The sequence below is a fragment of the Rhipicephalus microplus genome, unplaced genomic scaffold, assembly GCF_043290135.1.
Source record: "Rhipicephalus microplus isolate Deutch F79 unplaced genomic scaffold, USDA_Rmic scaffold_13, whole genome shotgun sequence".
Lineage (NCBI taxonomy): Eukaryota > Metazoa > Arthropoda > Arachnida > Ixodida > Ixodidae > Rhipicephalus > Rhipicephalus microplus.
Genome location: NW_027464586.1, coordinates 3891606 through 3904996, shown reverse-complemented (window position 1 = coordinate 3904996; position 13391 = coordinate 3891606).

The window sequence follows — 13391 nt, the reverse complement described above, 5'->3', positions numbered from 1 at the left end:
CCCAAAGAATAAAAAGCAACACACCACTCCCGGGAGGGCTCTTACCTCCAACCTTTCGGTTAAAAGCCGATCGCGCAAGTTAATTGCGCCACGGAGACAGTCCTGCTCCACTCTCACCACCATCAGAACATATCTTCGAAGCTATCAGCCCAAAGAAAAAAAGCAACACACCACTCCCGGGAGGGCTCGAACCACCAACCTTCCGGTTAACAGCCTTTCGCATAGCCAATTGCGCCACGGAGACAGTCGTGCTCCACTCTCACCACCGTGAGAACATTTCTTCAGAGCTATCAGCCCAAAGAAAAAAAAAGTGCCGCACCACCACCGTGTGGGCTCGTACCTCCAACCTTTCGGTTAACAGCCGATCGCGCTAGCAAATTGCGCCACGGAGACAGTCGTGCTCCACTCTCACCACCATCAGAACATATCTTCTAAGCTATCAGCCCAAAAAAAGCAACACTCCACTCCCGGGAGGGCTGGAACCTCCAACCTTTCAGTTAACAGCCGATCGCATAGCCACTTGCACCATGGAGACAGTCGTGCTCCACTCTCACCACCGTCAGAACATTTTTTCAGAGCTATCAGCCCAAAGGAAAAAAATCGCCGCACCACCACCGGGGAGCTCGAACCTCCAACCTCTCGGTTAACAGCCGATCGCGCTAGCCAATTGCGCCACGGAGACAGTCGTGCTCCACTCTCACCACCATCAGAACATATTTTCAAAGCTATCAGCCCAAAATAAAAAAAGCAACACACCACTCCCGGGTGGGATAGAACAACCAACCTTTCGGTTAACAGCCGATCGCGCTAGCCAATTGCGCCACGGAGACAGTCGTGCTCCACTCTCACCACCATCAGAACATATCTTCGAAGCTATCAGCCCAAATTAAAAAAAATTGCCCGCAGCTTCCCTCGGGGGAACACTGAGGAGGATGCGGAGCATATAATTGGTTAACGGGGTGTTAAAGTGCGACTTACTTGGGTCGATGGCTAAATTGGTTAACGCGGTTGTGAAATGGGGTGTTAAATTGCGACTTACTTGGGTCGATGGCTAAATTGGTTAACGTGGTTGTAGGAGGGGGTGTTAAATGAGTGAACACGTACACACGTATGCGAAAGGGCGGCGCTGGTCGAAGGGACGTCGATCATTGTGTTTGTGGATTCGTTGGAATTCATTTCACCGCGACCTTGGACGTCGACGCGCCGTACAAACCAACCGACGAGCGGCAACTGAGCGAGCGAGCGCCGACCTTGAGTAAATATACAGCTCGACGGCGCATGCACTGTCAGCTGTTGAATGTTCTCGAAGCGCGACGCCACATGCGCGTCCACTGGAGAATCAGGAGAATTGTAGATGTCGAACGTGGTGTGTAGTGGAGGAAGGGTGCACAGATGGTGGAGGAGTGAAGCACGCACGGTGTGTAGAGGAGGAAGGGATGCACAGATGGTGGAAGAGTGGGCGACAGCGCGACGGCGCATGCGCGCGCGTCAGCTGTCGAATGTTTGAGAAGTGGTGCGGACGGCGTGGACGGCGCATTACAAGGCGCGAGTATAAGATGCTTCCGCATCTAAAAAAGCAACACACCACTCCCGGGAGGGCTCGTATTTCCAACCTTTTGGTTAACAGCCGATCGCGTTAGCCAATTGCGCCACGGAGACAGCCCTGCTCCACTCTCACCTCCATCAGAACATATCTTCAAAGCTATCAGCCCAAAGAATAAAAGGCAACACACCACTCCCGGGAGGGCTCGTGCCTCCAACCTTTCGGTTAACAGCCGATCGCGCAAGTTAATTGCGCCACGGAGACAGTCGTGCTCCACTCTCACCACCGTCAGAACATTTCTTCTGAGCTATCAGCCCAAAGAAAAAAAAGCGCCGCACCACCACCGCTTGGGCGCGTACCTCCAATCTTTCGGTTAACAGCCGATCGCGCTAGCCAATTGTGCCACGGAGACAGTCGTGCTCCACTCTCAACACCATCAGAACATATCTTTAAAGCTATCAGTCCAAAGAAAAAAAGCAACGCACCAGTCCCGGGAGGGCTCGTACCTCCAAACTTTCGGTTAACAGCCGATCGCGCTAGCCAATTGCGCCACGGAGACAGTCCGGCTCCACACTCACCACCACCAGAACATATCTTCAAAACTATCAGCCCAAAATAAAAAAAGCAAGACACCACCACCGGTTGGGCTCGTACCTCCAACCTTTCGGTTAACAGCCGATCGCGCTAGCCTATTGCGCCACGGAGACAGTCGTGCTCCACTCTCACCACCATCAGAACATATCTCTAAAGCTATCAGTCTAAATAAAAAAGCAACGCAGCAGTCCCGGGAGGGCTCGTACCTCCAAACTTTCGGTTAACAGCCGATCGCGCTAGCAAATTGCGCCATGGAGACAGTCGTGCTCCACTCTCATTACCATCAGAACATATCTTCTATGCTATCAGCCCAAAAAAAAGCAACACTCCACTCCCGGGAGGGCTGGAACCTCCAACCTTTCAGTTAACAGCCGATCGCATAGCCACTTGCACCATGGAGACAGTCGTGCTCCACTCTCGCCACCGTCAGAACATTTTTTCAGAGCTATCAGCCCAAAGGAAAAAAATCGCCGCACCACCACCGGGGAGCTCGAACCTCCAACCTCTCGGTTAACAGCCGATCGCGCTAGCAAATTGCGCCACAGAGACAGTCGTGCTCCACTCTCACCACCATCAGGACATATCTTCAAAGCTATCAGTCCAAAGAGAAAAAAGTGCGGCACCACCACCGGGTGGGCTCGTACCTCCAACCTTTCGGTTAACAGCCGATCGCGCTAGCCAAATGCGTCACGGAGACAGTCTTGCTCCACACTCACCACCATCAAAACATATTTTCAAAGCTATCAGCCCAAAATAAAATAAGCAATACACCACTCCCGGGAGGGCTCGAACCTCCAACCTTTCGGTTAACAGCCGACCGCGCTAGCCAATTGCGCCACGGAGACAGTCGTGCTCCACTCTCACCACCATCAGAACATTTCTTCAAAGCTATCAGCCCAAAGAAAAAAAAAGCGCCGCACCACCACCGGGTGGGCTCGTACCTCCAACCTCTCGGTTAACATCCGATCGCGCTAGCCAATTGCGCCACGGAGACATTCGTGCTCCACTCTCACCACCATCAGAACAATTCTTCAAAGCTATCAGCCCAAAGAAAAAAAAGCGCCGCACCACCACCGGGTGGGCCCGTACCTCCAACCTTTCGGTTAACAGCCGATCGTGCTAGCCAATTGCGCCACGGAGACAGTCCTGCTCCACTCTCACCACCATGAGAACATATCTTCAAAGCTATAAGCCCAAAGAAAAAAAGCAACACACCAATCCCGGGAGGGCTCGAACCTCCAACCTTCTGGTTAACAGCCTTTCGCATAGCCAATTGCGCCACGGAGACAGTCGTGCTCCACTCCCACCACCGTCAGAACATTTCTTCAGAGCTATCAGCCCAATGAAAAGTAAAGTGCCGCACCACCACCGTGTGGGCTCGTACCTCCAACCTTTCGGTTAACAGCCGATCGCGATAGTAAATTGCGCCACGGAGACAGTCGTGCTCCACTCTCACCACCATCAGAACATATCTTCTAAGCTATCAGCCTAAAAAAAAGCCACACACCACTCCCGGGAGGGCTGGAACCTCCAACCTTTCAGTTAACAGCCGATCGCATAGCCACTTGCGCCATGAAGACAGTCGTGCTCCACTCTCACCACCGTCAGAACGTTTTTTCAGAGCTATCAGCCCAAAGGTAAAAAATCGCCGCACCACCACCGGGTGGGCTCGAACCTCCAACCACTCGGTTAACAGCCGATCGCGCTAGCCAATTGCGCCACGAAGACAGTCGTGCTCCACTCTCACCACCATCAGGACATATCTTCAAAGCTATCAGTCCAAAGAAAAAAAAGCGCCGCACCTCCACCGGGTGGCTCGTACCTCCAACCTTTTGGTTAACAGCCGATCGCGCTAGCCAAATGCGTCATGGAGACAATCCTGCTCCCCACTCACCACCATCAAAACATAGTTTCAAAACTATCAGCCCAAAGTAAAAAAAGCAACACACCACTCCAGGGAGGGCTCGAACCTCCAACCTTTCGGTTAAAAGCCGACCGCGCTAGCCAATTGCGCCACGGAGACAGTCGTGCTCCACTCTCACCACTATCAGAACATTTCTTCAAAGCTAGTAGCCCAAAGAAAAAAAAGCGCCGCACCACCACCAGATGGGCTCGTACCTCCATCCTCTCGGTTAACAGCCGATCGCGCTAGCCAATTGCGCCACGGAGACAGTCGTGCTCCACTCTCACCACCATCAGGACATATCTTCAAAGCTATCAGGCCAAAGAAAAAAAAGCGCCGCACCTCCACCGGGTCGGCTCGTACCTCCAACCTTTCGGTTAACAGCCGATCACACTAGCCAATTGCCTCACGGAGACAGTCCTGCTTCACACTCACCACCATCAAAACATATTTTCAAAGCTATCAGCAGCCGATCGCGCTAGCCAATTGCGCCATGGAAACAATCGTGCTCCACTCTCACCACCGTCAGAACATTTCTTCACAGCTATCTGCCCAAAAAACAGCGCCGCACCACCACCGGGTGGGCTCGAGCCTCCAACCTCTCGGTTAACAGCCGATCGCGCTAGCCAATTGCGCCACGAAGACAGTCGTGCTCCACTCTCACCACCGTCAGAACATTTTTTCAGAGCTATCAGCACAAAGGGAAAAAATCGCCGCACCACCACCGGGTGGGCTCGAGCCTCCAACCTCTCGGTTAACAGCTGATCGCGCTAGCCAATTGCGCCACGAAGACAGTCGTGCTCCACTCTCACCACTATCAGAACATATCTTCAAAGCTATCAGCCCAAAGAAAAAAAAGCGCCGCACCACCTCCGGGTGGATTCGTACCTCCAACTTTTCGGTTAACAGCCGATCGCGCTAGCCAATTGCGCCACGGAGACAGTCCTGCTCCACTCTCACCACCATCAGAACATATCTTCAAAGCTATCAGCCCAAAGAAAAAAAAGCAACACACCACTCCCGGGAGGGCTCGAACCTCCAACCTTCCGGTTAACAGCCTTTCGCATAGCCAATTGCGCCACGGATACAGTCGTGCTCCACTCTCACCACCATCAGAACATTTCTTCAAAGCTATTAGCCCAAAGAAAAAAAAGCGCCGCACCACCACCAGGTGGGCTCGTACCTCCAACCTCTCGGTTAACAGCCGATCGCGCTAGCCAATTGCGCCACGGAGACAGTCCTGCTTCACACTCACCACCATCAAAACATATTTTCAAAGCTATCAGCAGCCGCTCGCGCCATCCAATTGCGTCACGGAGACAGTCCTGCTTCACACTCACCACCATCAAAACATATTTTCAAAGCTATCAGCCCAAAATAAAAAAAGCAACACACCACTCCCGGGAGGGCTCGAACCTCCAACCTTTCGGTTAAAAGCCGACCGCGCTAGCCAATTGCGCAACGGAGACAGTCGTGCTCCACTCTCACCACCATCAGGACATATCTTCAAAGCTATCAGGCCAAAGAAAAAAAAGCGCCGCACCTCCACCGGGTGGGCTCGTACCTCCAACCTCTCGGTTAACAGCTAATCGCGCTAGCCGATTGCGCCACGGAGACAGTCCTGCTCCACTCTCACCACCATGAGAACATATCTTCAGAGCTATCAGCCCAAAGAAAAAAAGCAACACACCACTCCCGGGAGGGCTCGAACCTCCAACCTTCCGCTTAACAGCCTTTCGCATAGCCAAATGCGCCACGGAGACAGTCGTGCTCCACTCTCACCACCGTCAGAACATTTCTTCAGAGCTATCAGCCCAAAGAAAAAAAAAGTGCCGCACCACCACCGTGTGGGCTCGTACATCCAACCTTTCGGTTAACAGCCGATCGCGATAGCAAATTGCGCCACGGAGACAGTCGTGCTCCACTCTCACCACAATCAGAACCTATCTTCTAAGCTATCAGCCCAAAAAAAGCAACACACCACTCCCGGGAGGGCTGGAACCTCCAACCTCTCGGTTAACAGCCGATCGCGCTAGCCAATTGCGCCACGGAGACAGTCGTGCTCCACTCTCACCTCCATCAGGACATATCTTCAAAGCTATCAGTCCAAAGAAAAAAAAGCGCCGCACCTCCACCGGGTGGGCTCGTACCTCCAACCTTTTGGTTAACAGCCGATCGCGCTAGCCAAATGCGTCACGGAGACAGTCCTGCTCCACACTCACCACCATCAAAACATATTTTCAAACCTATCAGCCCAAAATAAAAAAAGCAACACACCACTCCCGGGAGGGCTCGAACCTCCAACCTTTCGGTTAACAGCCGAACGCGCTAGCCAATTGCGTCACGGAGACAGTCCTGCTTCACACTCACCACCATCAAAACATATTTTCAAAGCTATCAGCCCAAAATAAAAAAAGCCACACACCACTTCCGGGAGGGCTCGAACCTCCAACCTGTCGGTTAACAGCTGATCGCGCTAGCCAATTGCGCCACGGAGACAGTCGTGCTCCACTCTCACCACCATCAGAACATATCTTCAAAGCTATCAGCCCAAAGAAAAAAAGCAATACACCACTCCCGGGAGGACTCGAACCTCCAACCTTTCAGTTAACAGCCGATCGCATAGCCAATTGCGCCATGGAGACAATCGTGCTCCACTCTCACCACCGTCAGAACATTTCTTCAGAGCTATCAGCCAAAAGGAAAAAAATCGCCGCACCACCACCGGGTGGGCTCCAACCTCCAACCTCTCGGTTAACAGCCGATCGCGCTAGCCAATTGCGCCACGGAGACAGTCCTGCTTCACACTCACCACCATCAAAACATATTTTCAAAGCTATCAGCAGCCGCTCGCGCCATCCAATTGCGTCACGGAGACAGTCCTGCTTCACACTCACCACCATCAAAACATATTTTCAAAGCTATCAGCCCAAAATAAAAAAAGCAACACACCACTCCCGGGAGGGCTCGAACCTCCAACCTTTCGGTTAAAAGCCGACCGCGCTAGCCAATTGCGCAACGGAGACAGTCGTGCTCCACTCTCACCACCATCAGGACATATCTTCAAAGCTATCAGGCCAAAGAAAAAAAAGCGCCGCACCTCCACCGGGTGGGCTCGTACCTCCAACCTCTCGGTTAACAGCTAATCGCGCTAGCCGATTGCGCCACGGAGACAGTCCTGCTCCACTCTCACCACCATGAGAACATATCTTCAGAGCTATCAGCCCAAAGAAAAAAAGCAACACACCACTCCCGGGAGGGCTCGAACCTCCAACCTTCCGCTTAACAGCCTTTCGCATAGCCAAATGCGCCACGGAGACAGTCGTGCTCCACTCTCACCACCGTCAGAACATTTCTTCAGAGCTATCAGCCCAAAGAAAAAAAAAGTGCCGCACCACCACCGTGTGGGCTCGTACATCCAACCTTTCGGTTACAAGCCGATCGCGATAGCAAATTGCGCCACGGAGACAGTCGTGCTCCACTCTCACCACAATCAGAACCTATCTTCTAAGCTATCAGCCCAAAAAAAGCAACACACCACTCCCGGGAGGGCTGGAACCTCCAACCTCTCGGTTAACAGCCGATCGCGCTAGCCAATTGCGCCACGGAGACAGTCGTGCTCCACTCTCACCTCCATCAGGACATATCTTCAAAGCTATCAGTCCAAAGAAAAAAAAGCGCCGCACCTCCACCGGGTGGGCTCGTATCTCCAACCTTTTGGTTAACAGCCGATCGCGCTAGCCAAATGCGTCACGGAGACAGTCCTGCTCCACACTCACCACCATCAAAACATATTTTCAAACCTATCAGCCCAAAATAAAAAAAGCAACACACCACTCCCGGGAGGGCTCGAACCTCCAACCTTTCGGTTAACAGCCGAACGCGCTAGCCAATTGCGTCACGGAGACAGTCCTGCTTCACACTCACCACCATCAAAACATATTTTCAAAGCTATCAGCCCAAAATAAAAAAAGCCACACACCACTTCCGGGAGGGCTCGAACCTCCAACCTGTCGGTTAACAGCTGATCGCGCTAGCCAATTGCGCCACGGAGACAGTCGTGCTCCACTCTCACCACCATCAGAACATATCTTCAAAGCTATCAGCCCAAAGAAAAAAAAGCAATACACCACTCCCGGGAGGACTGTAACCTCCAACCTTTCAGTTAACAGCCGATCGCATAGCCAATTGCGCCATGCAGACAATCGTGCTCCACTCTCACCACCGTCAGAACATTTCTTCAGAGCTATCAGCCCAAAGAAAAAAAAAGTGCCACATTACCACCGTGTGGGCTCGTACCTCCAACCTTTCGGTTAACAGCCGATCGCGATAGCAAATTGCGCCACGGAGACAGTCGTGCTCCACTCTCACCACCATCAGAACATATCTTCTAAGCTATCAGCCCAAAAAAAAGCAACACACCACTCCCGGGAGGGCTGGAACCTCCAACCTTTCACTTAACAGCCGATCGCATAGCCACTTGCGCCATGGAGACAGTCGTGCTCCACTCTCACTACCGTCAGGACATATCTTCAAAGCTATCAGGCCAAAGAAAAAAAGCGCCGCACCTCCACCGGGTGGGCTCGTACCTCTAACCTTTCGGTTAACAGCCGATCGCGCTAGCCAATTGCGTCACGGAGACAGTCCTGCTTCACACTCACCACCATCAAAGCATATTTTCAAAGCTATCAGCCCAAAATAAAAAAAGCAACACACCACTCCCGGGAGGGCTGGAACCTCTAACCTCTCGGTTAACAGCCGATCGCGCTAGCCAATTGCGCCACGGAGACAGCCGTGCTCCACTCTCACCACCATCAGAACATTTCTTCAAAGCTATCAGCCAGAAGAAAAAAAAGCGCCGCACCACCACCGGGTGGGCTCGTACCTCCAACCTCTCGGTTAACAGCCAATCGCGCTAGCCAATTGCGCCACGGAGACAGTCCTGCTCCACTCTCACCACCGTGAGAACATATCTTCAAAGCCATCAGCCCAAAGAATAAAAAGCAACACACCACTCCCGGGAAGGCTCCAACCTCCAACCTTTCAGTTAACAGCCGATCGCATAGCCAACTGCGCCACGTAGACAGTCGTGCTCCACTCTCACCACCGTCAGAACATTTCTTCAGAGCTATCAGCCCAAAGAAAAAAAAGCGCCACACCACCACCGGGTGGGCTCGTACCTCCAAACTTTCGGTTAACAGCTGATCGCGCTAGCCAATTGCGCCACGGAGACAGTCGTGCTCCACTCTCACCACCATCAGAACATATCTTCAAAGCTATCAGCCCAAAGAAAAAAAAGCAATACACCACTCCCGGGAGGACTGTAACCTCCAACCTTTCAGTTAACAGCCGATCGCATAGCCAATTGCGCCATGGAGACAATCGTGCTCCACTCTCACCACCGTCAGAACATTTCTTCTGAGCTATCAGCCAAAAGGAAAAAAATCGCCGCACCACCACCGGGTGGGCTCGTACCTCCAACCTTTCGGTTAACAGCCGATCGCGCTAGCCAATTGCGCCACGGAGACAGTCCTACTCCACACTCACCACCATCAGAATATATTTTCAAAGCTATCAGCCCAAAATAAAAAAAGCAACACACCACTCACGGGAGGGCTCGAACCTCCAACGTTTCGGTTAACAGCCGATCACGCTAGCCAATTGCGCCACGGAGACAGTCGTGCTCCACTCACACCACTGTCAGAACATTTCTTCAGAGCTATCAACCCAAAGAAAAAAAGCGCCGCACCACCACCCGGTGGGCTCGTACCTCTAACCTTTCGGTTGACAGCCGATCGCGCTAGCCAATTGCGCCACGGAAACAGTCGTGCTCCACTCTCACCACCATCAGAACATATCTTCAAAGCTATCAGCCCAAAGAATAAAAAGCAACACACCACTCCCGGGAGGGCTCGTACCTCCAACCTTTCGGTTAACAGCCGATCGCGCTAGTCTATTGCGCCACGGAGACAGTCGTGCTCCACTCTCACCACCATCAAAACATATCTTCAAAGCTATCAGCCCAAAGAAAAAAGTGCCGCACCACCACCGTGTGGGCTCGTACCGCCAACCTTTCGGTTAACAGCCGATTGCGATAGCAAATTGTGCCACGGAGACAGTCGTGCTCCACTCTCACCACCATCAGAACATAACTTCTAAGCTATCAGCCCAAAAAAAAGCAACACACCACTCCCGGGAGGGCTAGAACCTCCAACCTTTCAGTTAACAGCCGATCGCATAGCCACTTGCGCCATGGACACAGTCGTGCTCCACTCTCACCACCGCCAGGACATATCTTCAAAGCTATCAGGCCAAAGAAAAAAAAGCGTCGCACCTCCACTGGGTGGGCTCGTACCTCCAACCTTTCGGTTAACAGCCGATCGCGCTAGCCAATTGCGTCACGGAGACAGTCCTGCTTCACCCTCACCACCATCAAAGCATATTTTCAAAGCTATCAGCCCAAAATAAAAAAAGCAACACACCACTCCCGGGAGGGCTCGAACCTCCAACCTGTCGGTTAACAGCCGACCACGCTAGCCAATTGCGCCACGGAGACGGTCGTGCTCCACTCTCACCACCATCAGAACATTTCTTCAAAGCTATCAGCCCAAAAAAAGCGCCGCACCACCACCGGGTGGGCTCGTACCTCGAACCTCTCGGTTAACAGCCAATCGCGCTAGCCAATTGCGCCACGGAGACAGTCCTGCTCCACTCTCACCACCATGAGAAAATACCTTCAAAGCTATCAGCCCAAAGAAAAAAAAGCAACACACCACTCCCGGGAGGGCTCGAACCTCCAACCTTCCGGTTAACAGCCTTTCGCATAGCCAATTGCGCCACGGAGACAGTCGTGCTCCACTCTCACCACCGTCAGAACATTTCTTCAGAGCTATCAGCCCAAAGAAAAAAAAAGTGCCGCACCACCACCGTGTGGGCTCGTACCTCCAACCTTTCGGTTAACAGCCGATCGCGATAGCAAATTGCGCCACGGACACAGTCGTGCTCCACTCTCACCACCATCAGAACATATCTTCTAAGCTATCAGCCCAAAAAAAGCAACACACAACTCCCGGGAGGGCTGGAACCTCCAACCTCTCGGTTAACAGCCGATCGCGCTAGCCAATTGCGCCACGGAGACAGTCGTGCTCCACTCTCACCACCATCAGGACATATCCTCAAAGCTATCAGGCCAAAGAAGAAAAGCGCCGCACCACCACCGTGTGGGCTCGAAGCTCCAACCTTTCGGTTAACAGCCGATCGCGCTAGCCAATTGCGTCACGGAGACAATCCTGCTTCACACTCACCACCATCAAAACATATTTTCAAAGCTATCAGCCCAAAATAAAAAAAAGCAACACACCACTCCCGGGAGGGCTGGAACCTCTAACCTCTCGGTTAACAGCCGATCGCGCTATCCAATTGCGCCACGGAGACAGCCGTGCTCCACTCTCACCACCATCAGAACATTTCTTCAAAGCTATCAGCCAGAAGAAATAAAAGCGTCGCACCACCACCGGGTGGGCTCGTACCTCCAACCTCTCGGTTAACAGCCAATCGCGCTAGCCAATTGCGCCACGGAGACAGTCCTGCTCCACTCTCACCACCGTGAGAACATATCTTCAAAGCTATCAGCCCAAAGAAAAAAAAGCAACACACCACTCCCGGGAAGGCTCCAACTTCCAACCTTTCAGTTAACAGCCGATCGCATAGCCAATTGCGCCACGAAGACAGTCGTGCTCCACTCTCACCACCGTCAGAACATTTCTTCAGAGCTATCAGCCCAAAGAAAAAAAAGCGCCACACCACCACCGGGTGGGCTCGTACCTCCAAACTTTCGGTTAACAGCTGATCGCGCTAGCCAATTGCGCCACGGAGACAGTCGTGCTCCACTCTCACCACCATCAGAACATATCTTCAATGCTATCAGCCCAAAGAAAAAAAAGCAATACACCACTCCCGGGAGGACTGTAACCTCCAACCTTTCAGTTAACAGCCGATCGCATAGCCAATTGCGCCATGCAGACAATCGTGCTCCACTCTCACCACCGTCAGAACATTTCTTCAGAGCTATCAGCCAAAAGGAAAAAAATCGCCGCACCACCACCGGGTGGGCTCCAACCTCCAACCTCTCGGTTAACAGCCGATCGCGCTAGCCAATTGCGCCAAGGAGACAGTCGTGCTCCACTCTCACCAGCATCAGAACATAGCTTCAAAGCTATCAGCCCAAAGAAAAAAAAGCGCCGCACTTCCACCGGGTAGGCTCGTACCTCCAACCTTTCGGTTAACAGCCGATCGCGCTAGCCAATTGCGCCACGGACACAGTCCTGCTCCACACTCACCACCATCAGAACATATTTTCAAAGCTATCAGCCCAAAATAAAAAAAGCAACACACCACTCCTGGGAGGGCTCGAACCTCCAACCTTTCGGTTAACAGCCGATCGCGCTAGCCAATTGCGCCACGGAGACAGTCGTGCTCCACTCACACCACTGTCAGAACATTTCTTCAGAGCTATCAGCCCAAAGAAAAAAAGCGCCGCACCACCACCAGGTGGGCTCGTACCTCTAACCTTTCGGTTGACAGCCGATCGCGCTAGCCGATTGCGCCACAGAGACAGTCGTGCTCCACTCTCACCACCATCAGAACATATCTTCAAAGCTATCAGCCCAAAGAATAAAAAGCAACACACCACTCCCGGGAGGGCTCGTACCTCCAACCTTTCGGTTAACAGCCGATCGCGCTAGCCTATTGCGCCACGGAGACAGTCGTGCTGCTCCACTCTCACCACTATCAGAACATATCTTCAAAGCTATCAGCCCAAAGAAAAAAAAGCGCCGCACCACCTCCGGGTGGATTCGTACCTCCAATCTTTCGGTTAACAGCCGATCGCGCTAGCCAATTGCGCCACGGAGACAGTCCTGCTCCACTCTCACCACCATCAGAACATATCTTCAAAGCTATCAGCCCAAAGAAAGAAAAAGCAACACACCACTCCCGGGAGGGCTCGAACCTCCAACCTTCCGGTTAACAGCCTTTCGCATAGCCAATTGCGCCACGGATACAGTCGTGCTCCACTCTCACCACCGTCAGAACATTTCTTCAGAGCTATCAGCCCAAAGAAAAAAAAAGTGCCGCACCACCACCGTGTGGGCTCGTACCTCCAACCTTTCGGTTAACAGCCGATCGCGATAGCAAATTGCGCCACGGAGACAGTTGTGCTCCACTCTCACCACCATCAGAACATATCTTCTAAGCTATCAGCCCAAAAAAAAGCAACAAACCACTCCCGGGAGGGCTGGAACCTCCAACCTTTCACTCAACAGCCGATCGCATAGCCACTTGCGCCATGGA